Genomic DNA, 24,192 nt, shown 5'->3' on the forward strand with positions numbered 1-24,192 from the left:
ACTCCTCATTTCAGTCCCATAGGCTAAGTTCTCACTCAGTCAAGCAGGCTCTGATTTGAACCCACTAATGACAGAAGTCAGAAATGATGCTGATTAGCCTAGTCTAAGACACCGGACCATGTGCTCGGGTTTTTGGAGGTTACTGTCCTGAGTCCCTGCCAGAGGGAATACACTCCTTCAGTTCTTCATTCAGTCCCTGGTGCCTGTTCTGAGTGTGGTGTTTCCCATTCTCATTTTCCCACAACGAAGAGAAAAGTCATTTATATCTAAAAAAAAATAAAAATTGCCATAGAGATACATCACTTTTTATATTTTGGGTTTTTTAAATTTTTGGGTAGGTACTCTACCATTGAGCTATACCCTCTTTCCTGGATTTTATTGTTAAGATGATAGGAAAGCAAGCCTTCAAAGTATTTTAAATGTGCATTTTAGGAAGATTATATTTATTTGATTACCAAGTACTTAGAAAGGTCAAAACTTGAAGATATGGTAGATTAAAATTTGTTTTAATGTTTATTTATTTTGTATGTGTGTGGGGCATGCGACTATACACATGTGGAGATCAGAGGACAACTTGCTGAATTCTCTTCTCTCTTTCCACGTCTACATGAGTTGCAGGGATCAAACAGGTCACCATCTGCTTCAGTGACAAGTATTTTACCCACTGAACCATCTCACTGGTCTCCTGGTAGATTTTTAAGGTAAAGGTAAAATTTTCAATACAGAGGGTAGGTTCTCCAGGCTAAATGTAAGTAGTAAGAAGAAGCAATGAGGATGACCAACACTAAAAATTCATCATGCACAACCTGCTCTTGCCTGGTGGTGGCGCACGCCTTTAATCCCAGCACTCCGGGAGGCAGAGGCAGGTGGATCTCTGTGAGTTTGAGACCAGCCTGGTCTACAAGAGTTAATTCCAGGACAGCCTCCAAAGCACAGAGAAACCCAGTCTCGAAAAAACAAAAAACAAAACAAAACAAAACAAAACAAAAAACAAGCCAAAAAAACAGCCTGCTCTTTTCCATATGACATTATGTATTCATTTCTTATAAGTGAAATAAATCACAGTCGTTGTTCAGTTTCCCTTATCAATTTAAGACAGTAAAATTTCATAAAGGACTAAAAAGAACAAAAGAACATTTATTATTAAAATTATTACTAAGAAAATATAACATGTTTTTTTATGTAATTAATAAGACAATCTCAAAATTTGGTGTACAGTTGTCCCTTTGTGTTCATGGAAGATTGATTCTTATCCTCTGTACATACTAATATCCATGATACACATATAGTTGTCATACTTTATTATCAGAATGTAGAGGCAGGAGGATCAGACAATCAAAGCTGTCTGTGGGTACATAATGAGTTTGGGGCCAGCCTGGGTTAGATGAAATTCTGTCTCAAAAGAAACCCTAATTCTATAAATGAAAGCAAAGTTTTAAAATTAGAAACTCATGAGGTACAGTGGCCAATGTGCCAGTGGCCATGCCGGAGGAGCTGCAGTCAGCAATGGGGCTTATGGAGTACAACCAACCAGATAACAGCTATGATGGGGACATCCTGGAGAGAAAGCCCCCGGGGAGATTGTCTGCAGAATGCCCGTTGCTTCTGCTGTGCTTTCTCCTGCTTACTGCTGTGTTCCTGCTGTATTTGGCATGGAGTGATTACTATGTGAAAGGAACCCCCCATAGTATCTAGTACGGTGTGACTGTTTCATGGGAAAAATCCCATTCCTCACTAGCTAGCTCGCTTGCAGATCATAATCAAGATGATTTTTATAGAGCAATGACGCTTAGTTGGACCAGTGACTTAAAGATACAGGTGGTTAGGGCTGTTAAAGATAGTTAGGGAAAAGATTTAGGTTGCTCTGCCAGTTGCTCCAATGAGAGATGCAAATACAGAAATAAGATTCGAAGTCACCCCATTTTGCTAGATGTGAGACTTGTGAGGATGGAAAATAAGAACAAGGAAGTTTCCTGCATTATACACCCATGAATTCTGTGGAAAAACAGGCTGATCAAAAAAAGCAATTATGGCCCTACACCCAAAGTTAAGTCTGAGTTTCTTGGTCATGTAGCTTACAGAATTAATCAAAGGTTTCTGTAGGCACCTTGAGGAAACAAAGCTGTGACAGGAAATTAAATGACCCTATTGTGTGTAAAGAAAAATAGATGCTTAGCTAGACCACTTGTTTAAGGTTTTGTAGGGTAGAAATAGGCTAAGAATCTGTTACAGTGAGATTGCAAACAGCTGCCTGCCAGCACAAAAGTAACTGTCTGAAATATACTTGGCTTGCTTAAAACTTCATTAATCAACAATAAGAGAATCATTGCTTTGGAGTGAAGATGTTGTTGTGGGAAAATTAATACAAAGGAAAATATTGAATTGCTTGTGGGCTTCTAAGCAAAACATGTTACTTGTGATGATAATGTGATTTCTTCCTGTGCAAAGATTTTAATTTGTTCTTGGAAAATATGTAACTTGCGGTTGTGAGGTGATTTCCATTTTACATCTTACTTTAGATTTTTGTCTTAGGTGGTATAAAAGGGACAAGAGAAAAATAAGAATAAGAAGGAGGAGGAGAAAAATAAAATGAAGGATTAAGCTTTGCCTCCTCAGGTAAGCCTCCTGTGTGTGTGTTTAGCATTTGCCGACTCCTCATCTCCTCTCCAGAATCTGATTTTTCTGCACCAGTGCCTTAACCCTACGGAACTGGAGGCTGAGGCAGGAGGATTACAAATCCAGGGCCACCCTGAGTTGTATATAATAAGTACCAGACTAACTGGGTTTACATTGTGAGAACTTAACAAAAAAAGTAAAATAGCAACAAAGAAAAATCTTTTACAAACTCAATGAATATATTAAATCATATAACAAGCATGGTTAATCAGATGCAGAATTCGGCATAGACAGGGAAATAAAAAAAATGAAGGAAAGGTAAAGAAAGAGACAAATGAGGACACATGAGAGAAAATAGTGATATATAAAGAAGTGACAGCTGAGAGTGTCCCAGAAGTATTGAATTCACAATGCAAATATTCAAATTCAAGTATGAATCCTGAGCATGGAAAATATAACTAAATTCACATTTGGGCAATTTGATGAGTATTCAAAACATCAAAATAAGTTATTGTTATGATAATAATTAATATTTTATATGTGCCATTACTCAAAAATTGTGTGTGTGTGTGCCGCAGTGTATGTGCCATGGTGTATATGGAGGTCAGAGAAGAACTTTTGGGAATCAGATCTTCCCTTCTACTCTGGGTTCCAGGGTTCAAACTCAAGTTGGCAGACTTGTGTGCCAAGTGCTTTCGCCTACTGAGCCAAGTCACAAGCCAAAAAGACAATGATTTTTTTAAAAATATATTTATCTATTAATTTTAAGTACAGCACCAAAATTTCAATGCAAAAGCAGAATAACATTATACACAGTCCTGTGCCTTCCTTTTATCCTAACTCCTCATTTAACTAGAGGCCTTTCCCTCATGATATTGTGCAGGTGCAGCAGTAAAAGTGTAAATAACAGCAGACAGCTTAGTGATCATGAGGCTTGGAATTTCTTTTTCTTCTTTATAAATTTTTATTTAAATTAAATAAATTTAAATTGTTTATTTAAATTAAGCAAACGTATTTTACATACCAATCCCAATTCCCTCTCCCTCCCATTCTCCTATGCCCCCCACTGACCTCCCCATCCCATCCCTAGCGAGGGTGAGGCCTTCCATGGGGGAAATCAAACAAACATTTTTTTTTTCAAGACAAGGTTTCTCTGTGTAACAGCACTGGATGTCCTGGAACACGTTCTGTAGCCCAGGCTGACCTCAAACTCACAGAGATTCCGCCTGCCTCTGCCTCCCAAGTGCTGGGATTAAAGGCATGCCCACCACCACCCGGGGAGTTTGGAATTTCATATTAAGCTTGGTTTGAATTCCAGCCCACCATTTCCTAGAATTGGACAAGTGACTTACCCTTGCTCTGCTTCCATTTCCTTGGTAGTAAACAGTTCCATCCTGGAGTGATTGTGAGTCACTATTAACAAAACTATCTCATTTGCCCTGTGCTAAATACACATATAACCTCATTTAATTGTCATAGAACCCTAAAAACCAACTGTTCTTTCCCTTATTCTACAGATGAGAAATATGATCTTTGAAAGATTGTTAGGCCTCAGCAATGCTCTTGATTTCAGATCTGTATCTAAAATCCATGTTATTTCTGAGCATAATAGAACATACCTGTTACTCCTGCACTTAGGAGGCAGAAGTGTGAGGATTTCAAGGTCTAGGCCAGTCTGGGGTTTATAGAAAGTTTCAGGCCAGCCTGGGCTTTATAGCAAGTTCTATAGACTGGCCTACGCTACAAAGTAAGGGCTTGTTTAAAAATAAATAAATGCATAAACAAATAAATTAGTTAATTGAAATTTAATGCCATTATTGTTATGTTACAATAATATATAATCAAAGTTATTTATGTGTGTGAGTGTTTTGTCTGCATGTATGTCTATATCAATTGCATGCTTGATGTCCACGGAAGGCCAGAAGATGGCATTGGTTCTCCTGAGATTGGAGTTACAGATGACTGTGAGCTGCCATGTGGGCACTAGTAATTGAACCCCAGGATAGCTCTTAAGCACTGAGCCATCTTTCTATCTTTCATACACACACACACACACACACACACACACACACACACACACACACACACACACACACAAATATACACACATGTATCAGACAGGGTCTCTCTATATAGCTCTGGCTGTCCTGGAACTCACTATGTAGACCAGGCTAGCCACCATGCCCAGCTATCAGTCTATATAAGTGTAATGTTTTAGTAATAATCACAATTCATAAAGCAATATATTTCTCAGTTGTTGAAAATTCAGATCTTTTATGTTTATTCATGTTATAAATGACCCAGCCAGGTGGTGATGGCGCATGCCTTTACTCCCAGCACTTGAGAGGCAGAGGCAGGCAGATCTCTGTGAGTTCGAGGCAAGCCTGGTCTACAGAGGGAGTTCCAGGACAACAAGGGCAACACGAAGAAACCCTGTCTCAAAACCACACACACACACACACACACACACACACACACACACACCAAAGAAATAAAACAAAAAAACAAACCAAACCAACCAAACAAAAACCCAAATGACCCAGTGAAGAATATCTTTGATCACAAAATATTATGTGAACCTCAAATTAATTAATTAAGACAGAATTCCACTATGTATCTATGCTATCCTGGAACTCAAATTTTCCCTGCTGCAGCCTCTCAAGTATTGGGATTACAAACATGGGGGTGTCAAATAAATTCTTTAGGGCAGTGACTTTTAACTGGACTAAAATAAGTCAAGAAGTGTGACAGTTTAAGAGGGGCCAGAGAGATAGCTTAGTAGTTAAGAGCACTCACTGCTCTTACTGAAGGCCCAAATTCAGTTCCTAGCACCCACATGGTGGTTCAAAACTGTCTGTAATTCTGTTCAGTTCCAGGGTACCTGATGCCATCTTCTAGTTTCCTCAGGCAGTGGGCACAAACGTGGTTATGGTGGTTTGAATGAGAATGACCCCACTAGGCTCATACATCTAAATAGCCCGGTTGTCCTGGAACTAGCTATCAACCAAGGCCTGTTGAACCAGAGAAGACTGCTTGGACATGGATTTAAGCCAATAGAAACTCTTTATTAGCCAGCAGGTGATTATACTGGGTGTTCAGTATCCCAGTGTAGCCCTCACCCTTTCTCTTGGTGAGCTTTTAAGCACAAACACTTCAGTTAACAAGAACATTTAGCCAGAAGCAGAACTACAGAAGCCAATAAAGAAGGTTAGTACATTTAGAGACTTTCGAAGAACTATGGACTTTAATGGTTTAGGTCTTTGTTTTAGTTTTGGCAGGTGGTGCTGTCTACATGTTGTCTTTTTCCCCGAGACAGGCTTTCTCTATGTAGCTTTGTAGACCATACTGGCCCTGAACTCACGAAAGTCCACCTACCTCTGCCTCCCAAGTTCTGGGATTAAAGGCATGCGCCACCACCACCCACCTTACATGCTGAGTTTTATGATTTGAACAGTACTTCCATCATGAAGTCAGTTGTACTAAGTTCTCCGGGCATACTAAAATTTAGGGCCCTGTTACATTCCTCACTAGTAATTTTTTGGGGGGGCTGGGTTCTAGACAGGGTTTCCCTGTGTACCAGTCCTGGCTGTCCTGGAATTCTCTTTGTAGACCAGCCTGGCCTTGAACTCATAGAGATACAACTGCCTCTGCCTTCCCAGTGCTGGGATTAAAGGTGTGCACTACCACCTGGCATTCCCCACTAGTCTTAGTGAATAAGTCAAATCATGGACTCATCCTGCTCTAAAGAGGTGTAGTTGGTCCTACGGACCATTAATTTACTGGACTGAAACATAATTGGCCATGGAATTTAAGATGCAGGGCCCCACAATTAATCCAATCAGAATGAGAATTAAAGGCCCAGTTGGTGCTGATAGCAGAGTAGTTAGTCCGGGGGGACCAAGTCAACAGAGACTGCTACCAATTATTTGATTTATGTCTTTCTTTCTTTCTCTTTTTGAGGTTTTCCACAATTATACCAAGACTTTTTTCTTATTATTCCTGATGAAGTAACATTTATACAACAGGTTTTTCTGAAAGCCATACATAGTCCCCTTATTCTACGAGAAGTAAGTCTAAGCCTCTTAGATTTTGTAGGACCATTTCTGTTGTTTTCCCTACTCTTTACTCGTTGGGGGCCTGCCACCCAGCTCCCAAATAAGCACACAGAGACTTACTCTTTCTTATGAATGCCCAGCCTTAGCCTGGCTTATTTCTAGCCAGCTTTTCTTAAATTATCTCATACATGTTTGCCTTTGGGTTTTTACCCCTCTCTATTTCTGTGAATCTTTTCTTTCCTTCTTATTCCATATCTGGCTGTGTGGCTGGCCCTTAGCATCTTCCTCTCCTTTTCTCACTCCTTTCCCTTCTCTTTTTTTCTCCTTGTATTTATTCTTTCTGTCTGTCAGCCCCCGTATCCTTTCTCCGGCCTAGCTCTTGGCCATCCAGCTCTTTATTAGACCAGTCAGGTGTTTCAGACAGGCACAGTAACACAGAGTCAAATGCAACATAAAAGAATGCAACACATCTTTGCATCATTAAACAAATGTTTCACAGCATAAACAAATATAACATGTCTTCAGCTAATATTCCACAACAGAATCTAGCTGTTGTTTTAACTTAGAAATGGAAACTCAATACCTCTAGTCCTGATGAACCTGCGTACTTAGTTTCTTAAAATTTTATTTCTCATGTTAAAGGATGTGTTGAGCTGGCTATGCCTGTTCCAATCAGGAGTGTGATGAGGACAGCTGTAGCTCTCTCTTTTTTTCTTTGTAGTCCAGGGTCCATATTTAATTTTATTTTCTCTTCTTTCCCATTATATAGGTTTGGTAGTTTGAATGAAAATGGCCCTCATAGGCGCACAGGGAGTGGTATTATTTGAAAGGATTAGGTCGTGTGGACTTGTTGGAGTAGGTGTGGTCTTGTAGAAGTGTGTCACGGGGGGGGGGGGTTCAAATGCTCAAGCCAGGCCCAGTATTTCTGTCTCTTCCTGCTGCCTGCTGATCTGAATGTAGAACTCTCAGCTCCTTTTTGAACACATGTCTGCCTGCATGCTGCCATGCTCCCCACTATGATGATAATGGACTAAACATTTGAACCTGTAAGCCAGCCCCAATAATATGTTTTCCTTTATAAGAGTTGCCATGGTCATTGTGTCTTCACAGCAATAAAACCCTCACTAAGATAATAGGTATACTAGGGACAAGTGTGCACAAAGATGTATAAAAGGGGTTTCTCAGTTTGGAAGCTATCAGAAGAAGCATATTTAGTAAAACCCTTAGTATATGTCCACCAAGTAATAACAGGGGCTCAGTAATATTGATGTTATCCAGATCAGCTAACCCACAAAGTAGAATAGTAGATGTCAGAATCGGGGGAAGTGCCAAGGTTAACGGTTTTGGATATTAGATAAATTTCAGCCCTACATGAGTCCTCTAATGTTATTTTCAGCTTCCGCTAGTCACATTAAATTTTGTCAGTCAATGGGCTGACAGTCTTGTTAGTTCCAATCCCTATGTAGTATGGGGACCAGGTGTCTAACCATAACCATCAATCCTGGTCAATTTTTGTCTGGAAATGATGAACCCAACTAAGGGGCCCAGCCATAGGGCATGTATGAACGCTGTATTTTTTTTTAACTCAAAGGATAAGTTCCCATGTCTTTTCTTTTTTTCAATATAACCAGACGTTTAAAGTGGGTATCAGTGAACAAAAATGCCAAGATGAGTATGGGTTGCTGGTCTGTAGTCCCACTAGCTAATACTTTCCCTGTATCTGTCTTCCCCAGTTTCCAGATCCAAACCTGAGGATGGTGGGCATTGGACCCTGTATTTATACCAAATATAAGACTCAAGGGGAGTAGAAGGGAAGTCAATGGAAGGGCTCATGGCCTAATGAAACCTTAATTTTAATGGGTTCATAGTCTGTCCTGGAAATAGTCTGTTCAGCATTGTTCTCTGTGGTTTCTGCTTTCTTCCACTTGGGTGTGGTGAGTCCATGGTGAATCCAGCTACCTTTGTGGCCATAGGAATAGAAAGAATCACCATGTAAGGTCATTTCTAAGTTGGTTACAGCACCTTTAGCTACCTGCTTCTCAAACCGTTCCACCAACTTGAGACTAAGTATTCAAATTATAAGAGCCTGTGGGGGGCATTCGAATCAAACCACCATACAAGCTATTAGAGATCAGAAATGAAAGTCAGACTTCTCTAAGTGTACTTTCTAGAGTTCAGATGATGAAGCCATAAAAATGTTTTGCATAATTATAACAAAAATCAAGCCAAGATTAACCATGATTTAAAGTAAAATGAATGTGCTAGCAGTTGTTGGGAAACTAACACAACAAATTTTTCTATTTTATCTTAAAGCACAAGAGTTTGACTAACCTGGTGAGATAGAGCTTCAAAGTCAAAGAGAATCATAAACCTCAAATTACATTTAACATTAATTATTAGTAATAATGCTAAAATTGTCACTTGAAACTGTTAAATATGTGCTTAGGATGAAATACATAAGTGAATATAAATAGCAACTAAGATTTTCTGCATAGGAAGAGAAGCCACAGGCCTACCTACTGCCATTAGGACCAGAGGATGAAGGATACTCACATACCTGCCCACAGTTGCTTGCCCTGGGCAGAGAAGAGAAACTACAGGCCAGCTCGGCACCTTGCGGCACAGAACAGTCAGGCACCATTATGGTGAACCAATATATGGTGGGGCATGGGAGAGAGAGAGAGAGAGAGAGAGAGAGAGAGAGAGAGAGAGAGAGAGAGAGAGAGAGAGAGAGAATGTCTTGTGTCCTGTGGTGAGAGGCACATCCGAAGAGGCGAAGGTGGTGAGGAATAGGCTGATTTGGGTGGTCCACTTGCCACCCAGGGCCATGGTGATGTTTGGGCTTGGGCTGCTGCCAAGGGCCGTGTCTGGGTCTATGGCTCTGCTGAAGTCAAGGTCTGTGTTGATGTCTGTGGCTCCTGTTATCACTGAAGACTTTGAGGATGCCTGGGGTCTGGGCTGCCACATGTGCCACATGGGTGTCCAAGTGCCATGCTACTGCAGAGGCCAGCCCAATCTGAGTGCACTGCCACCCAGGGCCATGAAGGCATCCATGCCCAAACTGTAGCTGAGAGTCATGTCTGGGTCTGTGGCCTTACTGCAGCCAGGGTCTGTGTTAATGTCTATGATAAGCTGTTGCCATTGAGGGCTATACAGATGATGCCTGTGGTCTGAACCACCACTGAGGCAAGTTGGTGTCCAAGGGCCTCCTTGCAGCAGGGGTGATGCCCATCTGAGTAGCCCCAGGGCCATGGAGGCATCTGAGCCTGAGCTACCGCCAAAGGCCATGTCTCAGCCGGTGGCCCTACTGCAGCTGGGGTCTGTGGCTCCTGTTACTACCAAAGGCCATGCAGATGCCAGGGGTCTGGGCCAACACTGGGGGCCATGTTGGTATCCAAGGGTCATGTTGTTGCTGGGGCCATACAGATCTGAGTGCTTTGCGTAGCTACCTGGAGTGATGGCATCACCTGGGCCCAAGCTGCAGTCTAGGACCATGTCTGGGTCCATGGCCCTACTGCAGCCAGGGTCTGTGTTGATGTCCATGGTTCCTGTTACTATTGAAAGCCATGTGACTGCCTAGAGTTTGGGCTGCCACCTGGGGCCATGTTGGAGTCTGGGAACCATACTATTGATGGGCCCACTCTGATCTGAGAGGCCTGCGCTGCCACTGGGGCCATGGTGACAACTGAGCCTAAGCAGCTGCTGCTGCTGGTGGTGGTCATATCTGAGTCCCTGGTCCTGATGCATCTAGGTTCTGTTCTGGTGCCCGTTGCCCATGTTACCACAGGGGCCCATGGGGACCATGTGTTAAACCATGTGTTGAAGTACAAGAGCTGTGCTGAGTTGTTTCTGTCCCACACTGACACAGGGAGAGATGCCCCCACATACACTGAAGAGTTGGCACTCCCAGATGTCCCTGCCCCTCATAGGAGAGCTGTCCCCACCCCTCACCACGGGCTTGAGAGAGCTGGCTCCACCCCTCAGCTGACAGGGGTAGTCCCAGCATCCCAGATGGACCAGCTCAGCTACCACCCAGGTACACATCCAGGTCTTAGAGTTGGCACTTCCAAACTCGCCGCCATCTGTGACCTGCCAGAGAGCACGAAGGGACTGGTCCTGTGGAACCATAGCTGCAGGATCTCCGTGAGTAGCGATATCTTAGAGGAGATTCAGTGAGGGTCCAGTATTGATGGGGTACCAGAGGCCGGAGGCCTTTAACCTGACCAACAACACACTACACAATGAACATTTGCAAGTAAAGCTGTTTGGACAACAGGGTATACTGCATGACACACAATATATTCCAATGCCATTAAGATGAATAAAGAGGGATGGAGAGGGGGGAAAGATGGAGAATCGAAGTTTTTCTTTTCTTTGCTTGTTTGTTTGTTTTTGTATGTTTTAATTAATATTCATATTGGTATTTTTAATTTAATTTAATTTTTATTATTGCTTTTTAAGTTTTCTTTTGGGGAGATTCTACAAGGGTGAAGGGTAAATACGGAGGAACTGGGAAATGAGTGGGATTGGGGTATAGGGTATAAAATTCTGAAAGAATCAATAAATATTAAAATAAAAAAGATTTTTCTTCACAAAAGAAGAGGTACAAATATAATATTAAATAAGTTGGACAGGTTTAACCCCAGCACACAAAAAGTTGAATAAAAATGTATAATTTTAAAACCAAGGATTTTTAGCTTTTTTGTTTTGTTTTGAGACAAGTTTTCTGTGTAGCCTTGGCTGTCCTAGGACTCACTCTGTAGACCAGGCTGGCCTCAAACTCAGAGATTCTCCTATCTCTGTCTCCTGAATGATGGTTGATTGCAGTTTATAATCTGAGAACTTGAGAACTTTCAGGATAAAACCAGGAGGACCTTGAGGCTAGTATGGACTACATAGTATGACCTTGTAAAAATTAAATTTTGTCAGTTTACTTTGCACTACAAATATCATTAGGAACTGGCTTATACCCTCCCATGTCTCTTTTCTATATCCATTTGGTTTTTGAGACAGTCTTGCTATGCAGGCCAGTCTGGCCTTGAACCCACTTTGATTCTCCTGCCTCTTTTTTCTTTTCTTTTTTTAGAGATTTTATTTATTTATTATGTATACAGTGTTCTGCCTGCATTTATGCCTACAGGCCAGAAGAGGGCACCAGTGCTACATTTACAGATGTGCACTACCACACCGGCCTCTTTATTGTCTCTTTCTTTTAATATTTTTATTATTGTGTGTATTTATGTGTGTGCACACTAGTTCAGATGCATGCAGAGCCTAGAGGCTTTGGAGCTCCTGGAACTGGATTTCCAGGTGGTTCTGAGCCACCTGGTGGTGGATACTAGGAAGTGAATTTTGGTCCTTTTACTCTCTGAGCATTTTCTTATTTGCTACTTCTGTAAGTCTAATATTTCTGGGTTTGCAAGTGTCAATAGTTCTTACACAGAAGACTGTTGTTGTATGTCTTGAACCCAAGCTATTTTCTTTTTTTAGAGATTTTATTTATTTATTATGTATACAGTCTTCTGCCTGCATTTATGCCTACAGGCCAGAAGAGGGCACCAGATCTCATTACAGATGGTTGTGAGCCACCATGTGGTTGCTGGGAATTGAACTCAGGACCTCTGGAAGAACAGTCAGTGCTCTTAACCACTGAGCCATCTCTCCAGCCCCCCCAAGCTATTTTCATTAACTACATATGGGCTTCTATGTATACAGATAGACATACACTATCAAAAATGAAACGGGGATTGAGATGGCTTAGTAGTTAAGATCATTTGTTTTTGTAGAGGACCTGGGTTTGGGGCCCAGTATCCAAAATGTGGCTTACATCCTCCAATTCCAGAGGATCTCGAGTTCTTGTTTGGGCACCAAGCATGCATACAATGCGTTTAGATATGTGCAGGAAAACCACTCATGCACATAAAATCAAAATAATTAAATCTTAAATAACACAGAAAGTGATCAAATTGTACAGAATACTCATATTTTAAAAAGAAATAGGCTGGAACTCGATGGTTCCAGTGTCCTGCATTGGCTGAGCAAGGATCCTGAGTGACTATGGCCAGTTGCAGGTTTGGCACCCAGTTTCGCAGAGCATGTGAGGTCCTGCAGCCGAGGCTCGCCACTCCACACAGGCCATGTCCAACCTACCTACTATACTGGTCAAACCAGGACAAGTTACAGTCTTTAGAGTTCTGCATGTCTTTGAATCCAGAACTCCAGATGAATTGTACTTTGAGGAAGGATTTACTATCTAGGGAAGGAGATATTATCTACATCACTGACAGGAATGATACCAGATGATGAACAGGGACCTGCAAAGGCAAGACAGGATGGATCCAGAGCAACTATGTGGCTGAGCAGGATGGATTCATTGACAATCCATTGCATGCAGCTGGAAAAAGAGGTAACTTGAGCTGGTTGAGTGCTTTGGAGAATCACGTGGGTGTGGACAGCTTGGACAAAGCCACTGGAAACACTGGCCTGTACTGAGTCTGACATGGGAACCACAGAGCTATAGTGGAGATGCTGTTTACTCAGCCAGATGTTGGGCTGAACCAGCGAAACAAACAAGCCGGGACACAACTCTGCATGCAGATGCCTGAAAGGGTTATGCAGACATTGTCCACTTGCTCCTGGCAAGAATTTCCAGGACAGACGTAAACACTGATAAGAATCTGGCTTCTACATGGCCACCAATGCTGCCTGCAGATCACTTATTAAAAAGAATCAGGGTGCAGATGGGGTCCGAACGTTAAGCAACACTGAGTGCCCCCCAACATAATATTTTTATTAATTATTTGGGGATTTCACACAAGGCATTTGTTTTCCATTCTTCCCAGGTTCACCCTACCACCCTTGCAAGCCCCCGCCCCTGCCAAAACAAAGAAACAGAAGCCAACTCCACCAAGTGCACTTTGTGTTGCCTATATACTCACTGGAGCATGGTCTAACTCCCAGTGGTCAGCCCCTTAACGATAACTGAGGGCCCCCCTCCCCCACAAGGCCATCACCTGTGAAGAGCTATGAAGAGGGCTCAGACTGATTCCATCTGGATCTGCTTTGATCACTAAAGTTCTTTTGCTTCCCCCCTTCCAAAACCTTGCTTGTGTCGCCAAAAGATTCTTGGTAACTTCTTTTGAAAATTTGTACAAACGTGGCTCTATTGCACTGTGATCCGTCATGAGTCTGTGTGTACCTGAGCTTTTCTCACCTGTGTCTTGCCAATAACTGAACAAATAATTTTATGTTTGCCAGAGTAGAACACCAACAACAAAAATGATTATTTCTATTTGTCAAGCTAAAGGAATTGTAAGATTTTTTTTTCTTGTCGGGCAGTGGTGGCACATGACTTTGATGCCAGCACTTGGGAGGCAGACACAGGTGGATCTCTGTGAGTTCGAGACCAGCCTGGTCTACAAGAGCTAGTTCCAGGACAACCTCCAAAGCCACAGAGGAATCCTGTCTCGAGAAACAAAAACAAAAAAAGTTTTTTTCTTTTAAAAATATCATGACTTTTTTTTTTAAAGTTCTTTAACTCAGGGTTGGGATATTCTGAGTGGGGTTTTCAAGGGGGGGATGCTTAGTATAACAATACATCAAAATTTGTAACAGAAAATTGTCAGCTATTCTGACGAAAATAAAAACAAAACAATAATGAAAAGGAACATTTAAAGACACAGAGAAAATAGGCTTCCTGCAGCATCCTGCTGAGAGGGGGGCAGTGGCTCCTGAGCTGCTTCAGGGATTGGCACAGCCAGTGGAGATGACCGGTTCCACACTGCCCTGGAGACTGCCTAGTTCAGAGGAGCACAGTCACCTGAAGCTGTCGTGTAATGGGGTGGTGTCCCTGTCCTTGTGGTCCTTTTCAGACTCACAGCCGAGCTCCTTGATACCCCCAGCCCCATGGCCTTCTCTTACCTTGCCGGCCAGATGGCCACTATGATAAAGACTGAGAAGTCCTGCCAGCAGAACCTGACAGAGTGGAACATTTCATCTACAGCCCCAACAGCAGAATTCCCAACAGCAGAGTTCTGGGGACACATGGCCAAAAGGAGGGGCTGATCTTGCTCTTACACAGAGGTTTGTTACTTTTCTTTTCTTTTCTTTTTTTTCTTAAATAGGTGATTGGCTGCACTCTTCTTGCTCACAATGTGGGCCCATGATACAGACTCTGAATAATGAAATTTCAAAATATCAATGACATATTGATAACAGATTCCTAGTCCAAGACTTTGGATTTTTCTAAAACCACTGACCACCTTGGAATATACATACAGCATTTCTGAAGCACTTACGTCTTTGAAGACATTCAGGAGTTCCTAAAGCCACATCCTTTAGAAGAACAGATGCATCTCACAGCCTGCCCTGAAGAAGTATTTTTTGTAAAGAAGAGTCTAGTTTATGTTGCGTGTCAACTTCCTGTTTCTGTCAAGAATGTAGTGGTGTGTGTGATACTGTTTTGGGCTTCCCCAAAGGACAATCTTGTGAAAATGAACAGAATAATCGGATTAAAACCAGGAGATTCACAGATAGGATTTACAGTACAGGTGAAGTAATGACAGCCCTTAGTTGCCTTCCAGGTCATCTTTGGATCTAAAGTTACCAAGAAAGAAGTAACAGTTGCATGCAAAATTGATGGGTCTTGCTACCTAAAACCAAGGGCGAGTGTGACAAGTTTTGAAGATGAGTTGTGTTCAAAGTCACAGTTCATATTTAGCAGGAGGGCAACACAATAAATGTTGTGCTATCTGTCTCCATTTTGTATCAATTGGACCTGCCATTCCAGGATTTTGAGGCCACCTTGAGAGAGTTGGTGTGGGCACCATAATGTGCTTCTAGATCTTAGCATTCAGTGTCCTCTAAAGTAATTTCCTGCAGCCTCTGCTGCCTTTTGAAACAGCATACAGCCACCAGATAGGGACCAGTGAGCTCCCAATTCCAAACATGTGCATGTGCGTGTGTGTATGTGTGTGTGTTGTCTTCTTTTTTTAATTTTTGCAGATTTTTTATTTGAATTAGAAACAAGATTGTTTTACATGACAATCCCAGTTCCCTTGTCCCTCCTGTCCTCCCCTACACCCCAACTAAAACCCTACCTATCACATATCCTTTCTATTCCCCCTGGATGGTGAGACTTTCGTGTATTGTCTTCTTACATAGTGTAATTGCCAAATGTGTAAAGCTTAATGTGCTGTTCTGTGTAAATATTTCATGCATTTAACACTGTTAACTGTTACATTTCAATACCAACAAAGTTTTAGAGATAAGATGGTTTCTTGTCAACATCAAGTGACTTTATAGCTTGAAGAAATGTGTGTGGGAAAGTTCTGTATGTGATGAGGAAAAAGAAAATAAAAGTGTATCTCAAAGAAAAGAAATAGATAATTAAATCTCATTTCTCACTCTTTATGCAGATTTTATTATCTGCCTTCTCAAGAACATCAATGCCCTACAGAATTTTCTGTTGTAACAGAATGTTCTATTGCTCTGCTGTGTCCTAAAGTGGCCACTAGACACATAACACTATCTCAGATGCCTATCTTAGTAAGGATTTCTATTCATGTGATAAAGCACCATGACCAATATGAGCCCTGGGAGGAAAGGGTTTATTTCATCTTGCAGCTTATAGCCCATCATCTAGAGAAGTAAAGGCTGGAACTCAAGGTAGGAACCTTGAGGCAGAAACTGATGCAGAGGCCATGGAAGAGTGCTGTTTATTGGCTTGTATTAGCCTGTTTTCATATACCATCCAGGACCTCCAGCCAAAGGGTGGCATGGCCCCCAGTGAACTGGCCTACAGAGTGAATTCTGGAACAGCCAGAGCTATACAATGAGATGTAGTCTTTTTTTTTTTTTTGGTTTTTCGAGACAGGCCTTCTCTGTGTAGCTTTGGAGCCTATCCTGGCACTCACTCTGGAGACCAGGCTGGCCTCGAACTCACAGAGATCCACCTGCCTCTGCCTCCCAAGTGCTGGGATTAAAGGCATGCACCACCAATGCCCGGCGAGATGTAGTCTTAACAACAACAACAACAACGTATCTCTAAGGCACTGAAGACAAGGTATGGAAGGTCAGTGACCTAATCCAGTCCTTGAATTTGACTGTTTGTCTCTTAGGCATTTTTCATGGCTTGGTGGTACTCTATACTAAGAGCCTTGTCTATAGTCTCCCTCCAACAGTCAGTCATCCAGGTCTCATGATTCTTACCACTTCGTTCTTGAACTGATTTCTGCACTGTCTCCACTTGAACCAAGAAGGCCCTGCCCTGAGGCCAGATTTCCACAACCTGACTAACCTGTCTAAGACACAGTTGTCTCCTCAAGGAGGTGTGCATTCAGTTCTGCAAGCTATTAGTACCACACAGGTTATGGCAAGAAGACAATCCAGCCTCTGAGGATACTCTTTATAGAACGGAATTAAGGTTACTAATCAGATGAATTTGAAATGAGATGCTGGGTTATCAGAGTAGGCCCCATCTTCAAAAAATTTCTTAACTGGAAAAAGGCAGCAGAAGAGTTGGTGTGGAAGACACTTGACAGACAATGAGGAACCATATGGAAAGGAAAAGGTCACAAGCCAAGGAACACAGGCAGCCTCCAGAAGCTGTGTAACACTTCCACCAGAGCATCCCAAAAGGAGCTTAGTCTTGCTGACACCTTGAACTAGCCCAAAGGGATTAGTGCAAGTCTCGGCCAAAACTTGTCAGGTAGTAAAACCACATGAAGTCACTATGCTTGGGATTTGTTACAGTAGCAAGAAGAACCAGGAACTGGGGATATGGAAACGTTCCACATTTTTCATTTCCTGAAACAGTTTGTCTTCATCATATGTCCATAGTAGACACAGATGTCATCCTACAGAGAGTGTGTTTCACAGACCAGCCTGTCATTAACAAGCAAGGGAAAGAACTCCAGTCCACGCTTCTGCCCAGGTTGACAACATGAATAAAATGTCCTGTGGTTTGTGAGGCTAAGATGAGGTTAACATAGGAGCACTTGGAATTTTCTGGACCAAGGTTAGAAGAAGACACCAGAATGACTTACAAAATATCATTTATGAATTTATCAGTGTTTTTTTTATAGAAGTAGCATCACAGTGGAAGTAACATATAAAATAACTTTCGTGGAAACAATTTTGTGAAATAAAGGCTACTTGGGTGTATTTGAACACAGAAAGAAAGAAAAGAAAAAAAATACACTACAGACATTTTATAATTCAGAGTTCCTCTTCCTTAATGACTGTAGCTTGTGTCAAGCTGACATAAAACTAGCCAGCACAATGGCAGAATATGGGTACCAAGGACTCACCTCTTCCACAAAATTGAACTAGTGGAACAGCAGCATGCAGAGGCTAGTGGCAGTTGAATTCAGCAACAGAGACATGTAGACCTAGTGAAATCCAAAGTCCTGGGACACAACACAGCAAGAGAAACAGAGTGCTCCAGGACTTGTCATCTGGTTCCCTGGTTAGGAAGGGGAAATCTTTCCCAACTGGCAAAAGTAAAAGTCTAAGAGAACAGGGTCTCAGCCAGCTTTGCTAGTGCAGTAGCTGGCATCACATAGTTATACAACTTTAATAGCTAAGAGACTTGGGACACACAGCTGGTGACCTTTAGAGAAAGAATATGGTACATTTCCCAGAGAAATTTATGAGAATTGATGCTGGGAACCACCTTGAGAAGGGTATTACCTGTACTGCTCCGAGGGTCTAAACCTCTGCATATTCCCATCTCCAGAACACTATAGTATGGCATCAGTGGTTGGCTGACTGCCCCTTGAGACAGTCTTGGCTCAGGGAAATATAACTTGTACAAACTGGCTGAGAATCCTGTGCTGTGAGCTGTGATGTACAGGGCAGTAGAGTCATTCAATCTGGGAACCTGCTGTCTGAGTCTAGGGACTTAACTAACGGTTTCCAGGTGTACCAGTGTGCAGGAAACCAGGATCAAGAGTGGCAGATCCTAAGCTTCAAATGGCCCCAGTCCCAACACAGAAGGCTACAGTTCCGTGTCCCATGAAAGCCACAAAAGTATCTGGGGGCACTCCGCAACTCTGTTTTGTACTCTGTCCTTGGTTTGTACAGCCTAATTATCTCCCAAGAGAATCTCTGCCTGGTGCAACCCAGCTGAAAAGAATCTTAACTCTCACCACCCTCCTTTCTGCTGGATACTTGGCAGGTTCTGAGACAGAATATGAATCTCCATGGCAAACCCTAAAAAGACCCACAGGGAAAGCATTGCTCAGCACACACCATGGTCATCTGCCTTCCTTTGCTTATCTAGCAACCTTGGCTGGGAAGAATAGTTTTTTCTTTTTAAAAACATTTCTCTCTTTTTTTTCTTTGGTGTTTTTTTAAAATCCCTTTCTGTCATTCTCCTGGATGTTGAAGATGTTTTGTATTTAAATCTTCTCTGTGGTCCTATGGATCAAGCCTAGGGCCTTCAGTGCATTGGGTGGGCTCTCTGCTAATGAGGTACACTACTAGTTGAGTTGAGAGTAAGTATAGCAAACTCCAGTCTCAGCCCATTCTTGTTCAAACACTGGTAGATACGTCTTAAAGAACAAGAAGACAAAAATCCCTGAGTCATGGATCCTTCCACAGGCAGGGTCAACTATACCTACAAGATATGCTGGGGTAAAGGTGGCACAGAAATTCAGGGAGTGACCATCTAATTACTGGTCCAGTTTGAGACCCATACCACGAAAAGGAGCCCACCACTGACACTGCCTGAAGGGAAAGGACCCAGAGGCTGGACCACCCAGAATCCTAGGATAGAACTAAACATGACTGGCAAAAAAGTCAATGAAATGATTCCTAATGATATTCTGTGTATGCATAGATCATTGCCTAGCCCAACTGTCACCAGAAAGGCTTCGTCCAGCTACTGTTGGAAACAGACGCAGAGACCCACAGACAAACGCTAGGCAGACCTTGGGAAATCCTGTGTAAAGGGGAGGAAAGATTATGGGAGCCAGATGAGCCAAGGACACCACAAGAAAACACATAGAATTAACTAACTTGGGCTCATAAGGGCTCACAGAGACTGAACTCCAGGGAGCTTGTATATGACTGACTTAGGCCTTCTGCACATATGTTACAGTTGTGTAGCTTGGTCTTCTTGTGAGACTCCTCCTCCTACTGGATCACCTAATCCAGCCTTAATAGGAGAGGAGGTATCTTACTGCAACTTGGTATGCCATGGCTGGCTGAAATACATGGGAGACCTGCTGTTTTCTGAAGAGAAAGAAGGAGAAGTAAATGTGGGGGGGGGAGTTGGGGGAAGACTGGGAGGAGAGGAGGGAGGGGAAACTATGGTTGGGCTAGGAATTAATAAAAGAGAAGGAAACATCACAAATGAATACTCCTCTGGACACCTAGAAGAAGTGGAAAAATTGCTGGACAAACAATAGCCATCGTTTATGTAAAAGCTGCTAGAACTCGGGCTGGAGAGATGGCTCAAGGGTTAAGAGCACTGACTGTTCTTCCAGAGGTCCTGAGTTCAATTCCAGCAACCATATGGTGGCTCACAGCCATCTGTAATGAGATCTGGTGCCCTCTGCTATCATGCAGGCAGAAGACTGTATACATAATAAATAAATAAAATCTTTAAAAAAAGAGTGGTTTTGATAAAAAATCAGCACACAAACAAAACCGAATATTTATATAAAAAAGCTGCTAGAACTCAACCAAGAGATTATATTTAAAAACAAAACCTAAATAAATCAGTAACAAGCAACAGGGTTAAATCAGTAACAAAGTTTTCCAAAAAAGAAAAATCCAGGACCATATCTTTAAAAAAAACTCCACATTTTATGCACGTGTATGTTTGTGTGTCTCTCTGAGCAAATGCACACACACACACACACACACACACACACACACACACACACGCACACACACACATGCATACACACATACACACACACACACACACACACACACACACACACACACACACACACACACACACACACACACGTCTATGTGGATACCTACAGAGACCAGAACAGTACATCAACTGTTCCTCTGGAAGAGCAGCAAGTACTCTTAATCACTAACCCATCTCTCCGGCTCCTTTTCCATGTGTTAAAGACAGAATTATGACAGGTGCTTTTCAACCTAGTTGGTAGAATTGAGAGAGAACCCTTCCAAATCCATTCTATGAAGTCAGTATACTATTAGCAGCCTATCAAAATCTGACAAGGAGCAATAATGGAAACTATGGACCAGTACATTGGTTGAATATAGATGCAAAAATTCTCAGTAAAATATTTGCAAACAGAATTCAATGGCGCATTTAAAACATCACACCATGAACTTGAGCATGGTGGTGCACACCCATAAATCTATATAGGCTGAACCATGAGGATTGCCACAAATTTAAGGGCAGTTTGGTCTACACAGTATGTTTGATACTCTGTGTCCAAAAATATGCAACATGATCAAGTGGGTTTCATTCCAGGCATGAAAGGATGATTTGACATACAGAATCAATGAACATATCACATAAAAAGAATCAAGGATAAAAATAACATGATCATCACAGGTACAGAAAAATAATTTGATAAAATGTCACATCCCTTCATGATAAAGACTCTGAACAAATTAGATTTAGAAATATTACAGCTCATAATAATAAAGTATACATCTAAAAATGCATAGCCAATATTATGCTGAATGGGGGAAAACATTTCCTTTTAATCAGGAACAAAGTAATCTTATCTACTCTTATTCAAATATAGTAGTAGAAACTGTAGACAGGTAAATTAGAAAAGTAGAATTAAATAAAAGGCATCAAAATACAAAGAAGTAAGTAAAACTACTCCTGTTTTCAGAGGATATGATTCTATAAATAAAGAACCCAGAAGACTACACTAAGAGATTTTTAGAACCGATAAATTTTACACAATGCAAAATCAGTCAGCCAGTAAGCAGTAGCTTCTCTATTCACTAGAATGAGTTCACTGAGGATGAAATCAGGAAAGCAATTCCATTCACAATAAACATGCATGCACGCCCCCACACACACACACACACACACACACACACACACACACACACACACACACACATGTTTAGGATGTAAAAGATATCTATGGTGAAAATTTATTAAAAATCTGAAAAACAAAATTGAAGAAGACATTTAAATGGTAGAAAAGCTTCTGGTGTTAACGGTTGGAAAATTTAATACTGTACCTCAAAAGCACATATTATTTCATACATGGGCTATAGAAAATAATGAATGAGTGAGGAAGTAAATGAATAAACAATGAAATAAATAAAATTTAAAACACCAAGTAGTGCTGAGATTATTGGGGAAGAAGGGAGTCAAGAAGAGTGGCTAAGAGGGTAAAAGAGTATAATGCAGGTGCTGAATATGATCAAGTTATATTTTAACTCAAAGCTTATTACTTTAAATGATCAAAGTGTATTTCTAAGAGCAAAGGAAAGGATGTAGGAAAGAAGAGAGGGGCTTCTGCCTGAATGGTAAGCCCAAATAGCAGAACACTATTGAAATATTCACATCTTCCCAGTTTCTAGAATCTGATACCAACTTCATCCTTATCTCTTTTCTTTTATTTGTTTTCATTATTCCCCTTAAGTACAGAATGTCTTTAAGAACATTGCTTCCATACAGGACATGCATTGAGTAGCAAATCTCAACTTCAGTTCTTGACAAAGCTACAGCCTATGAAATTAAATTTTTTTAATTTAGCCTAATATATATGTGTATGATCATAGTCATTATTTTGGTCTGAGTGTAGTGGCACATGTCTTTATCCCAGTTCTAGGGAGGCCAAGGCAAGCAGATCTCTGTGTGTTGGAGGCCAGGCTGTTCTACACACTGAGTTCCAGGTTAGGTGGGGAATACATAGCAAGAACTTGTCTCAACAAAACAAAAATCTTATAGCAGGGATTCAGACTAAAGGCGATAACAAAGAAGAGAATGTTCTAAGGAGAGAAATATTGGCATCAAGAAAGAGGTGATCACACCTCTTAATGAAACAGAAGGCTGCTCCAGGCGGGAAAATTAGGGAACCCTTTAAAACTCGAAGCCCAGCTGGAGGTGACAGGTTTACTAACAGTGACTTTTACTGTACTCGAGGCCAGTCTGGGGAAGAAAGCCATTACATCATCCCCAATACTTTGGAGTGCTTGATAACTTGTGCCATTTTGAGAGGGAATCATATATGAGCAACTCAGAGTACCCAAAAGCAAGGGTGGATAACAAGTCCTGGAGCCTGGGGACACCCTTCTATTGGATGTGAGATGGCCACAAGAGGGAGTCACGAGGGGGAGGAGATCCAGATGTGGCTGTGGGAGGCACAATCGGCTTATCAGTGGTAGTAAAGAGTCGAACTGCCTGCCAGTGACTGAGGAGACTGAAGGTGTAAATCTGTGCCTGGTATATTACTCTCTCTGCAGAGCTACTTCCCTGTCATAAGTGGTTTGTTGCCAGGAAGCACTGAGAATAATGAAACCAGATCAGACCCATTGCTTGATTCTGTATCCTTCTGTCTCTTGGAGGCTGGTTCAATGTTGAACCTGAAGGCATGAACACCCATGGACGGAGTTCTCAGTCATCTGGATTCTCTGCCTCGGCTGCAGGGCGTAGTGGCTGGTTTCTTCCTTGGCTCTCCTATACAACACAGCTTTGACATTTGCCACTCCGGTAGCACAAACTGGAGGATTTTTGGAGTAGGTGGGGAAAAGTTTGTGTGTGTGTGTGGAGGGGTGTGCTTGTCATCAGAAATGGCTCTAATTTCCCATAAAAGCAAAGCTTCTAAACTGAATATAGGCCTGGCACTGAGAACACATTATGAGTGCTAGAACGCTCAGCCTATAAATATTACCAACATGTGAAGTGGGAACAGGAAATACAAAGGACTCCAGCTACCAACCACTACTCAGCTAATGGATTCCACTATTAGAAGACTCAAAAAGATCATTCTTCAATGCCTTGTTGGAATTTTCTACATTATTATTATTATTTTCATTTTCTTAAAAAAAAACCTTCTCCTTTTCTTGTGCCCTTTTAAGGTTGTCGCAGTACTTTAAGAGGCTAATCCAGAAGGATAAAAGAACTCTCCATGGGCTTTAACCCATGGAGGGGACTGTACATCTCCTCCTTGGATCCTGTCTGGAGTCACAGATGAAAAAGAGAAAAAAAGAAGGAAAAAAAACTTTTGTGGCCAGGTAGTGGTTATGCATCCCTTTAATCCCAGCATTCCAGAGGCAGAGGCAGAAGGATCTCCATGAGTTCGAGGCCAGCCTGATCTGCAGAGTAAGTTCCAGGACAGTCAAGGCTTTGTAGAGAAACCCTGTCTTTAAAAACAAAACAGAAAGAGAAAGAGAGAGAGAGAGAGAGAGAGAGAGAGAGAGAGAGAGAGAGAGAGAGAAACCTTTTGCATTTCTCTTTTCTTAGCCTGCAGAGTACCTTCCCATACCAAAGACACTAGAACATTAGGTGAAGGTTCTATGTAGGCACCAGATAGACCTCCCCATGTTCAATGAGTTG

General features: G+C 41.8%; 1 non-coding gene and 2 pseudogenes across 1 annotated transcript; all 3 read left to right on the plus strand.

Moving 5' to 3' along the window:
* Positions 1 to 12,808: 12,808 nt before the first annotated feature.
* On the plus strand, positions 12,809 to 14,735 carry LOC100752406 (annotated as a pseudogene).
* A 63-nt stretch (positions 14,736 to 14,798) lies between these two features.
* On the plus strand, positions 14,799 to 15,714 carry LOC113837698 (annotated as a pseudogene).
* A 7,987-nt stretch (positions 15,715 to 23,701) lies between these two features.
* On the plus strand, positions 23,702 to 23,828 carry LOC113837723. Its single transcript, XR_003488446.1, has one exon. It is a non-coding gene; the product is annotated as a small nucleolar RNA SNORA26 (small nucleolar RNA).
* The last annotated feature ends 364 nt before the right edge of the window (positions 23,829 to 24,192 follow it).

Source organism: Cricetulus griseus, chromosome X, assembly GCF_003668045.3.
Source record: "Cricetulus griseus strain 17A/GY chromosome X, alternate assembly CriGri-PICRH-1.0, whole genome shotgun sequence".
Classification (NCBI taxonomy): Eukaryota; Metazoa; Chordata; class Mammalia; order Rodentia; family Cricetidae; genus Cricetulus; species Cricetulus griseus.